Below are 11,774 nucleotides of genomic sequence, written 5' to 3' on the forward strand. Positions count from 1 at the left end.
CACCTCCAAATGGAGCAGTGCAGGCGTGATACACGCACGCCACTGCAGGGAGCTTGTGGAGCCCTTTCAGCGGCGCCAGAAGGAGCTCCGAAATGGAGCTCTTTCTGCCGCTTGTATCGCTGGCGCAGCCTTTACACGGTAGTGCCAGGGATACAAAATAGAAAAGGGCCGAGCGGTCCCTTTCTCTCTCTCCCCGCCCCAAGGACACCCCTTTTCAGGCCTTGGGGAAGTGGCTTTTTGCCACTTCCCCAAGGCCTGGAAAAGCAGCGGATTGGGGCCTCTGGGGCTGTTGCTGTGGCCGTTGAGGCCCCGATACATCGGGGAAAGGGGCGGGTGCAGGCCGCCCCAAAGGAGCAGTCTGCATCCCGCCACAGTTTGTTGGAACATTTCTAATTCTGGCAGAATTAGAAAATGATGTTCCAGATAATTTGGGACAAAACAAAGTATTGAAAGCTAAATATGTCATAGTGGATTGTGGTTAGAAATGAAAAATGCCTAGAACATGCACCATAGGAGTGTGATCTTAAGGGAAGAGAAAATGTACCATAGGAGTCTGATCTTAAGGAAAGAACTGAAAAGTAATATGATTTTGCCTCCCATCTTTGACCTCACAGAGGACACTGCAGAGGGTGACAAATAGTTCTCGGTAGCAGAGGATACATCACCTTCTTGTCCTATCTCTAACAACCCAGGTATTAGGAAAAGCTTACATGACAGAAAAGTGTTTAAAAGAGTTCAATGTTATAACATCAATTTTTATTGAAACTAAAAAAAATCATGTGGTTGGAACAGGCTGTTCATGGGGCAAGGTGTTCTTTTCACAATGTTGTTACAGCTACTGATAATGCCATTATCACTATCAACCATGACTCCATGTCAGGTGAAATGCAAAGAAAGGCCTCTCCTTTTGACATCTGGGAAGAGGCAGGTACTGTAGATATAGTAGAAGGTTAGTATGCGAAATATGTGATGTATCCTGGCCTTTCTAGATATGTGTCCTGAAAAGGAAAAAGTATAAAAAAGTGAAAGTAAATGCTGTCTGGAAAGAATGGAGGTGGAGAAAGGGGGGAAAATGGTGGATGGAGTTGTTTCCTTAACTAATGCCTGTTATTTCATACTAGGAAAATGTACCCAGGTTAAGTTGATGTGAATGATTTCACTTATATTTTGCAGGAAACAAAAATATCCTTAACATTTGTTGCACACCAAGGTCCGTTCAAAGCCAATTCAGCTGGTCCTGAATCTGAAAATGTGGTGTATGTTATGCTAAGGCTCAATATAAAGTTTGGTTTTAAAAAATCAGTTCATAAATGTATCTTGTAGAGCAAAAAGAAAGAAAATGGAAGTGTTTGTTCAGAACTATTAATAGTTCTTGACCAATAGGATCTAAAACCTTATGTGGTTGGTCCCATTAGATAACACACATAATTTGATGACTCCCAGATAAAATTTGTGGATTTACCTAGCTTGACAGACAACTAGACACATGGCCAGAATATTGTGACATAGACAGATTTAATTTAAAATTATACATGCACTTTTTGGTTCATGGTAGACGCAGGAATTCAAAACCTCTATCTCCCAATAATCTCTTCCTATGATGCCCAACTGTTTTGGATCTGGGCATGCCACTGTGGTTATTTAGTGACCAGAGAAGGGGGAGGAAGTGGCCAGGCAGTTACCAGCTGTCTTGGAACAGGCATCCTCCTGGACATCTCAGGAGTCCTCCAAAAGTCCAAGAGGCTTCTGCTTTCCCTCCCCTGTCTTAAATTCCCATGGGATTTCTGATTGGAAATGGGAGGAAAGCACACATGTTTCAAGGCATTTTCACTGGAGAGGGGAAAGATGATGGAGGATGTCAGTCAAACGTTGTAATATAAAATTGAAAGGAAGATACGAAAATTAGTTATCTCACATGTCATTCTGGGAGCCAGTGTAGTGTAGTTTTGAGTGTTGGACTAGGATGGTGGGACACTGAATCACCCCTTGACCATGGAAACCCACTGGGTAACCTTGGACAAGTCATATACATTCAACCACAGAGGAAGTCAAAGGCAAACCTGCTCTGAACAATCGTTGCCAGAAAACTGTGACAGGTTCACCTTACAGTTACCGTAAATCAGAAATGACTTGAAGGCACAGAACAACATCAAACATCAAATTTCTCTATCTCGAAAAGGCATTTATTCTGACATGTTAGTATGTGCAAAATATATTTAAGTTTAGTAATTTATGAACAATTATAATAATAAATAATAATGACCTATAAAGCCCTACACGGCTTAGATGCAGACTATTGGAGAGATCGTATCTCCTCATACGAACCCGCTAGAGCACTAAAATCTTCAGGAGAAAGCTTTCTCCCAGTCCCGCCAAGATCACAGGATTGCCTGATGAGGACACAATCGGTGGCTGCTCCCACCCTGTGAAATACCTTTCCATGGAAGGCTACACTGGCCTCCTGTCTGCTGGCCTTTCATTGGCAAGTAAGAATGTTTTTAAGCAGGCAGGCATTTAGTATATAATGCACCCGTAAGGTGGTTTTTATGGGGCAGGTGGTTTTTCAGTTTGTTTTTAACTTTTGTATATTTAATGTGATTTCATATTGGATATAGATGGTTTTAATTGTTTTGATTTTTATTGAGATTTTAAATATTTTGTCTGTGAGCCACCTTGAGTCCCTCTGGGGAGAAAGGTAGCACATAAATGAAATAATTAACTAAATAAATAAATAAAAATTAGTAATAGATTGAATAACAGGTTAAAAGGCAGACTGCCTATCATCTAAAATTTATTTAGGTATTTATTTGGCAATCAGCAACAGGTTGCTTCCATCTCTGGTGTTTTCTATACCTATCAAATAATTTCTGCTCCTTAAACTTTAATAACAGCTGTAAACCTAAAGCGTTTTTGGAAAATATGCTAAGTGATCACTGCAACAAGTGATGCCCTTTCCTTCCCTAGTCTCACAAACTCCTAACATCAGTCACAGCTGAATTAAAGAGGTGGAAAGGCTGCAGCAAAATAAAGAAGCATTGAAATTTTAATCTTACTTTTGCAGATATACTAGCCAACAAAAAGGCCATGAAAAGCGTCCTTTTAAGCAAGATAAACTATAGGGTGTTTGGTTTTCTTTAATAAAAGGAAAAAGGTTGACTGATGCTTTCATACATGTTAAGACTTGGGGATGGATAAATTGTGTGGTTGATTCATAATGACATCAATTACACTTATGGTACTGCAATAATTCACTCCTTTATTATTATTTATGAGGTGATTTTAGGGTTTTAAAAATGTTTTATGTTTATTGATGTGTTTGGTTAACACACGCTTAAACGACATGGTCAGGTGCTTTGCAGGATGCTGGAGGATGGCAAAATCAATACATTCTGCACCCGAGAACAATCTGCTATGTTTTGTAGTGCAAAGTAATTCCTTGAGCAACATCCCAGGAGTCTCAGAGATAATTGCAATTCCACACAGTCAACAGTCTGTTCAGATCCATATTATCACTGTCTTTAGCAGCTTTATATTTGTTTGTGATCTTTGGCTTTAATCTCTCCCCCCTCTCCATCCCTCCCAACCCTACCTCATGATCCCAATTGGCTCTTGTTCCATTTAGTAAATTTCAGGAATGTGGAAGACCAATCCAGAGGAAGGGAAGAAAGGAATTCCTTATGCAAACGTTTCATGCAAACTCTTGGAACAAGGCAATCCAATATGTGCCTGTTTGGAAGTTAGCCCCCTGTAAGTAGGCATGGGACTACATTTGTTTACTTTCAATGGGTCTTGAATACTACCTCTGAAAAAAGGAATTTTGTGATCTTTTCACATAGGTGCTACTCAGAATATGAGCACTCAGGGCAAGTTGTATTTAAAACTGAACAGTAGCTTGCTTCATGAGCTAATGGCAGAGCTTGGAAATTTTACATTTGGGGACAAGTGGTAATGGAGTATGGGGCTTTGATAGTTGCAGTACAAAAAGTAACTTTTCCAAGTTCTAGTCTTTAGGAGTACTGCACAGAATATGCAGAAAAAAGTCTTTGTCTCTAACACTTTTGAGATGAGAGATAGGATGTTCTCAACGCAGCACAGAATATACTGAATTTGACCCAGAGATCTATAAACAGAGTTTCACTCTTGGTAAGAGACGAGAGGCAATATTGCTACGGCTTTCTTTTCTCCATCACATAGACAATAATGGTGGAACACTGAAGAGTTAGAGATGTTGTGCACAGGCCTGAAAAAGATAAAGTGATGGAAACTGATCCCACCCTCTTCATTTATAAAGGACTCAACTGGATGAAAGCAAATTATTTTTATTTCAGCCCTTAGAAATGCAATATTTAATCTGAATGATCTATTAAAAAGATAGATAGATAGTAGATAGCTGATAGCTCGATTAGATAGATAGATAGATAGATAGATAGATAGATAGATAGATAGATGATTGGTTTGTTCCTTAACAACACTTTCCATTCATTCCTAGACAAGTTTTATCCCAAAACAGTCCCATTGGGTTCAATGACACGCATTAATCTGCAGAAGAGTACTTTCGTACAGATTGCACTATATACTTACCAGCTGGAGAGATACTATGATCATATACAGTACCTACAGATTGCACTATATTGATCTGTTGCCAGTTATAGCATTTTACTGTAGGGAAACATAACAACTAGGTCAGGGGTGGGCAAAATGTGGCTCTGAGACCCATCTGCCTTCCCCCACAGGCTGTTTTTGCAGTCCTTGACACCCCCCAAACTCTCAGAACTGCTCTTCTGGAATAAAAGGGGCATGAAGCTCAGTTCTCTCAAAGCATTGGGACTTTGGGGCACTGGTGTCTTTTTCAATGGGAGAAAATTGGCTCAAACCCAACATAATTGCCAACCTCAAATCTGGGCTCTCCTTCTCAGTAATGATGGGCTTTCATATATGATGGGGGGAAAACCTGTACATTTCTAAAATTTCTAAAAAGGTATATATTGACCAATTGGGGAGGTGAGGTCTTCTGATCTGCTATGATCATGTATATCACATCAGCAGTATGCCCACCTCCCATGTGCCCATTCATAAACTAACACTCTCTATGTAACATCGAAGGCTTTCATGGCTGGCATCCATAGTGTTTTGTGGGGTTTTCGGGCTATGTGGATCATGTTCTAGAAGAGTTTCTTCCTGATGTTTCACCAGCATCTGTGGCTGGCATCTTCAGAGAATGCTTGCCCGGAAAGGAATGGGTATATATATACTGTGTGACCTGGGAAGGCAGGAGTGATGTGCATGTGTATTGTTCTGTTGCTAATAGTAGGCCTCAGGGTGGGAAGGTATCCAAAGGAGGATTAGTGTCTGCTTGATTAGTGCTCATTGACTGCTGGGAAACCCCTGACCCTGGGAGATTTCTCATTTGCATTTATTGAGTCTTCAACTTTCTTTGAAGATGCTAGCCACAGATGCTGGCGAAACGTCAGGAAGAAACTCCTCTAGAACATGGCCACATAGCCCGAAAAACCCACAAAAAACTAACACTCTCTGTGTTTCAAGATTCTGCACACTCCCTCAGGCAATCACACAAGTGTTGAACTGGACATATATATGTCCCAAATTCAGCTGCATTTGCCCAAGGCAATCCTGACAAAAATAGGCAAAGATCATCATCAACATGCATCCTTTCCTTCCATGATTGTTCAAGATGTGATAAGAGAAGAACATGTAGAAGGATGGGCCCTGAATGACCCAAATAAGATTTTTCCTATGCTTTTTGTTTGTTTTGCTGTAGAGGTTTAATGAAAGCTTGTACATTTGTAGCACAGAAACACACGTACAATATATGAACTTCCTTGGCTATTTTATTTCAGCCCTTGAGAAATGGAGGGTGCACTGGCTAGTATGTTCTCAGTTCCACTCAGCGAAGGCCTGAACTAAAATTACGACTTGAAAGCAAATGCGGTGACCTTTAAAGGAGTGGAGAAGAAGCTATTTCCAGCATATTACTAAATGCTATATTTTAAAGGTTCTAACCTTATTTGCTACAAGTGTATAATATCAGGAAAACCTTGTGAGCGAAGGTTCTGCATTCATCACATGGCCCAAGTCTCTTTACAGAGGAGATGGGGGAAAGTTATTACATTCCCACTTCAAGATACTAAAGTTCAATCCCCTTTTCCAGTTGCCTTTTGCTGCATTAAGTAAGGTTCAGGGATCACTTTCAGAATTACAGGCTTCTTGACCTAACAAAAAAATATAAAGTTTCCAAGAAATAGCAATGACTGTGTCATCTGAGAGAGCAATTTACGACACATACACATACCCTGAAGAGCTCCTCCAGAGTGCTAACCGGACCAGGGACTATTTGATATCTTCAAAGCATAAACTTTATTGAGCAAAATATTGTTTTATGTGGATTCTAATAGAAATTGATTTATGAGGCATGGTTTAAAAGTAAAAGATGGGCAAATGAATGATATCCACCCTGCAAAGTCCTGTGAGGCCACCCTTAAAGCAGGAGTTTAATTTCATTGAGCAAGTAACAAGAGATGTATGATGCCTTCGTTTTATAGTGCCTTATTTAATGGCTGACGCTCCACAGAGGCCTCAAAAATCTTCATGTTGTGATGCTTAGGCAAACGTAAAGTGAAATATAAACTTCACTCCCTTTATTATTATGACGGTTATGTATAGATTTATATCATACTTCTTGTTGGCAGGACTGCAGTTTTCACCCAAATAAATCAAATCTCATAAAAACTGAATCATGGCCAAAAAAAAAGTGAGGGGAGGGAAACAAAGACAAATGCAGACAAGGACAACAGGCAGCAATGAAATGCAAAAAGAATGTGAGGGAGAAATATGTATGTTTTTGAAGGGTTTTATAATCCTGATTGAATCAGCAAGCATGGCTATTGCAAGGTCAAACCTTTTGCCTGCCAGGCTCCAAACAAGAAAATGTGCAAGGCAGTGGAAACAGTAAATAGCAGAGGTGGAAGATGTAAATATAAATCAGTGGTTGAGAGTAATTTCCACAATAGACACAAAACAGGAACCAGGACTGGAAAAAATAAAAATTAAAAATAAATCACTCATTTGGATGGTTGCAATAAAGTTTTCAATTAAGTTAGTGTGTGCTAATTAGAGAGGTAGGCAGTCCATAGATCACCACAATCCAACAAAGCAAAGTAAGACATGTTTACAACTCAGAGTTGAGAAAGCAGGTATTGAGCAGATGCTCACACGTCTCCTATGGTTGACCTGCAACTAATTGAGAACACCTTAATAACAGCTGTAATGTTGGAAATCGGTGAAACTGAATATTCTCTTTGTACAAAAGTGGCTTCACAACATAACTTTGACAGCTGCTAAGCTAAAAGAAGTTACTAATTATGAACACAATTGTCCCTTAAAAAAGAGAAAGGAATGAGTGCTGGGGGGGGGGACTATCTTCAATTATGGAATCCTCTAATTAAAATAAAGGATGTCATCGTTCTTCAAAGAATGTTGAGATATATTGTAATATGGTAAACAGAAAAACTTAATATTTTTTATTTCTTTTCTTTTTTTCCTTTTCACTGGCAAATCTGCATCCTATTTGTATAATTTCAAACATTATTGAAGAATGTGTACTGAAGAAGTTACTCAAAGCAATGGAAGCAATGTGACTGCTAGGCACCTTGTTCAACCTGAATTTCATCTAAAAATTCACTGTGAGGCTGATCAAGAAAGACGTTTTCTTTTGTTCCTTTGGCCATTAGACTGACCATGCAAGGAGATGGATCGACAGTTTTATTTGCTCTGATCCAATTTGGCAATCACCCTTCAGGTCTGGCACCATCCACGCAGGATGGATGAAAACACATGGGGGAAAGAGAACATTTACCACCCTATGGTTTGTTCTGGGAGGAATTTATTGCAACCTAAAAAATCGAGACTGACTGCAACCTCCCAGAGGACCTTTTCCGTCGCCGCTCCTAGATTGTGGAATGCCCTGCCGGAGGAGATCTGTCAAATGACCAGCTTAGACGGCTTCAAAACAGTTGTCAACATGGATCTCTCCCAGCAGGCCTTTCCAGATAGATACCTCAGCCAAATAAAGACAAAATGAACCCACTTCCCATCATGGATAGTGCATCACTCAGCCTCTTTGCTTATTATTGTGATTACTTTGTTTTTATCTGTTTTTAATTGACTAATTTTAATCATACTATGTTTAATTCTTGTGTATTGGACAGACTTTTAGATGTAAGCCACTTTGATTGCTTGACAACAGAAAAGTGGGATGTAAATAAAGTTTTATTTATTTTTATTTTTTATTCATGATATCATGCTGTCATGTTATTGGTTAACATTATCAGCTCAGGCAGTACCAGCAAGCACCTTTATATGGATGGCTTGGGGTAACTGGTTTCTAGCAACCTGTTAAGTAATGTATTTTTTAATAATAGTAATGAAGAACAAGCTTCCAAAAATATGATTTACTAATGTTTTTACTTTATAAAAGTAACTCATTCTCCTAAGAAGAGTGAGGTGGCCACTTCAGGCAACAGACTGGAGTATTATAAAAGGAGTGTATGGCCCTATCCAGCTTTGCGCCGGCGTGGATGCATGCTAGGGTTGCCTTGGGGCATCCTTTACAGACACCCCATAACCCTAACATGTAGTTGTGGCGGCATAATGGCGGCATTCTGTATACACGTGCGCCTCCATTATGATGTCACAGCCACGCTGTGTCCAAACGATGTGGCACGGGCATGACGTTTTCACACCGCGTCAGGCTGCTTGTGGCAGCCTATCAGCGGCACTGGAAGAAGCTCCAAAATGGATCTCCTTCCCGGCGGGTGCCTCGTTCCCACAGCAACTAGATTGCCACAGGAATGGCACCGGGGGAAAGGGGCCCCCTTTCTCCCCTGGCTGCGGCTCCCGGGGTGTCCTGGGGCATGAAGCCCAAAGGACACCCCTTTTTAGGACCAGAGAGAAGCAGCATTTTGCTGCTTCTACCTGGTCCCGAAAGGTGCCAGATTGGGGCCTCTGGGCTGCCGCTATGGGCTGCCCTGGCCTCAATATGTGGTGCAAAGGGGCAGTCTGTATCCCACCTATGTTAGTTATTTAATTTATTACCATTATATTGTTACTACTGGCAGGGAAGTTTGCTTTTTGCCTGGCATTAGATGGTGTACCTTGCCTGGAGTAATGGGAGGGGAGCCATCTGTACTTCTGCCTCTGGAAGCCAAATGGCTTCATCCATCCCTGCTCAAAAACAACCCTACACAAAACAACCTTACAAGTACCATATATACTCAGCTATAAATCAACTTCATGTATAAGTTAAAGACAGGTTATGGAATTATTATGGATTTTGATATGACCTGTGGATAAGTCATGGGTAAAACTTAGATGCATGGAACAAAGGATGCAAACAATGAACTAAAGGAAACGATACCAAAGAACTTACAAAATTCTGGCAGGCATAAATGTTTGTAATCACCCTAAAGACTGGATGGATGAGGAGGAAAGTACTATTACCATTTTCCCACCCTTGTATTTAAAAAAGTCAGAAGCAATGCTGTGACACAAAGAGTAGAGGGGGTCAGTGCTTCTTTTAGGTTCTCCTGGGATGGACCAGGCTCTTGCTTTTCACCACTCTACCCAGAGAAAGGGGTGGTTCCTTTTTTGATTTACAGTACAGTACTTACATTGACCCATGGATAAGTCAACCCAGGGGCTTTTAATTGACAAAAATTATACATGAGGACACAGTATCAAATATTGGATGAGAACCCATATAGGGTGGAGAGCACATAATGCTCTTTTAGCATGCTTCTGTCCTCCTTCCCTAATGCAACCAACCAATTCTATAGGGTTGAGAGCACACCCAATTACTGCCTGGAAAAGGATGGAGATTCCTAGGCTGTACCCAGCTGTGATTCCACAGCCAGGGGTAAAAAGAATATGCCACCCTTCTGGATCTTGACGTCTACTCACATGTTCTCACTAGAGCTACAGAATGAAGTTGTTTTCCCTCTTCTTCCAGATGTTGAACCTGAGAAATTCGGTATGCCCCCTGCCCTCCCAGCCATTGACTGGCTCTGGGGATTTGTGCAAAAAGGTCAAGTATTATGCAAGGAGGTACTGTTTACTTAGTTGTGTAACAACCTAATAAGTGTGTACATGATAATGGGAGGTCATGCTTGCATATGACACCAACTGCATCCCAACCTATAAACTGTAAATATCCCTCAAAATCTAACCGAAGTAAATGTACATTTCACTTTGATTTGTTCTAGTGGTTGCAAAGTCTTCAAGGATTGACAAAGAGCCCTACTGAGATTCCAGAGTCCATAGTGAGAATCAGGAAAGAAAGACCACCCAGCTGAAAATTTACATTGAAAGTGGATGGATTCCTCAATTAAATCCACCATGTTCATAAATTCCAAAGAGAGAGAGGAGAGAATGAGAGAGAGAGAGAGAGAGAGAGAGAGAGAAAGAGAGCAAGCAAGCAAGCAAGCAAGCAAGCAATACACTCCTATATTCTTAACAGAGAAACATGATAGATACAATGCTGAATAAAAGTTAAATACCCAGAGTGATTTTTTTTTCTTTTTCAGAAATGATTAAAAGTGATATAAGTAATTTGTAATAAGCTGCTGAGATAATGCATTCACACTACCAAGGGAAGTTTTGAGTTTCACAAAGCTTCATTTTTAAATGTCTTGGCATGGATTTCACCCCTTTCTCATGCTAAAGACCTCTCATTGACATTGTAATACTAGCTGGGGAATAGCTGGTGGCTATTTCTGAAGGCAATTTTCATAAAATGAGAATACTCAGACCTGTTCATTGCCTTCTATTCCCTTTCTTTGTTGTTTAAAACACATCTCATGAAGCTAGGTAATCACCACACTGCACTAAATTGTTGTAATTTATTATCAGTATTTCTATAACACCCTTTCAAAGTAACAAGAGAGCCCACAAATCTATAAAACCCTTATAAGGAAAATGGCCTTTTTGTAGAGCATCCCCATTCCTTGCACATGCAAAGCTGTGGAAATATCCCAGCCCTGCACAACTTTCTGCCTGACATGTTAGTTTCAAACATATATTGAAATGTTACATTTTAAAAAGTAATCTGTGACTTCATATTCATTTCTAAGAGACTAACCTCCTCTGCTACTTATCACTAGTTAGTTAATTGAGTTCCTTAAAAAAGAAGACCGACCGACATTAAAAAAAAATGGGTGAAATGGCCAAAATCTCCTTAAATGACCCCCTCTCCATGTAGGATATTACCAGCCACCACAGCATTTTTAAAATAGTATTGATAATAGCATTACCCCCAAATAATATGGTACAGATGACATCATTACTTGTAATGAGTTACTTCTAAGGTCTGGTTTTCAATGTGCAACTTCCCTTCTTGCTCTGACCAGTAAGCAAAGGAAGCATGGAAGTTGTCTCCCCTCCTCCATTTATAGAAATGCTCTATAGATGGTAGACATCCTTCAAGTATTTGCCCTCTGACACTGTACAGTCAAGGAATGCCTCTACCATCTAGGACTGCCGAGGGTGTGCAGTAGCCTTTACACAGAAACCGGCATTCAGATTTGTACCTTGGATGTCGATATTAACAAGAAAGTGTGCACACAGTGTCATTTTAAGGAAAGTACACACAGTAGTAAGTTTTATTACCAAAGGGCCAGGGGAAGCAAAGAAAGAAAAATGTTGAAGTACACAGCACCTCACTCAAACTGTACCTCAAGGAATTCTAAATTTCATCAAAATTT

At 40.2% G+C, this 11,774-nt stretch overlaps 1 long non-coding RNA gene across 1 annotated transcript; it reads left to right on the forward strand.

The window, feature by feature from the left end:
- The first annotated feature begins 3,019 nt into the window (after window positions 1-3,019).
- LOC121919086 lies at window positions 3,020-8,306 on the forward strand. The gene is made up of 2 exons (XR_006101397.1): window positions 3,020-3,747; window positions 7,612-8,306. It is a non-coding gene; the product is annotated as an uncharacterized LOC121919086 (long non-coding RNA).
- Window positions 8,307-11,774: the final 3,468 nt, after the last annotated feature.

The sequence above is a fragment of the Sceloporus undulatus genome, chromosome 1, assembly GCF_019175285.1.
Source record: "Sceloporus undulatus isolate JIND9_A2432 ecotype Alabama chromosome 1, SceUnd_v1.1, whole genome shotgun sequence".
In the NCBI taxonomy this organism is placed as follows: Eukaryota; Metazoa; Chordata; class Lepidosauria; order Squamata; family Phrynosomatidae; genus Sceloporus; species Sceloporus undulatus.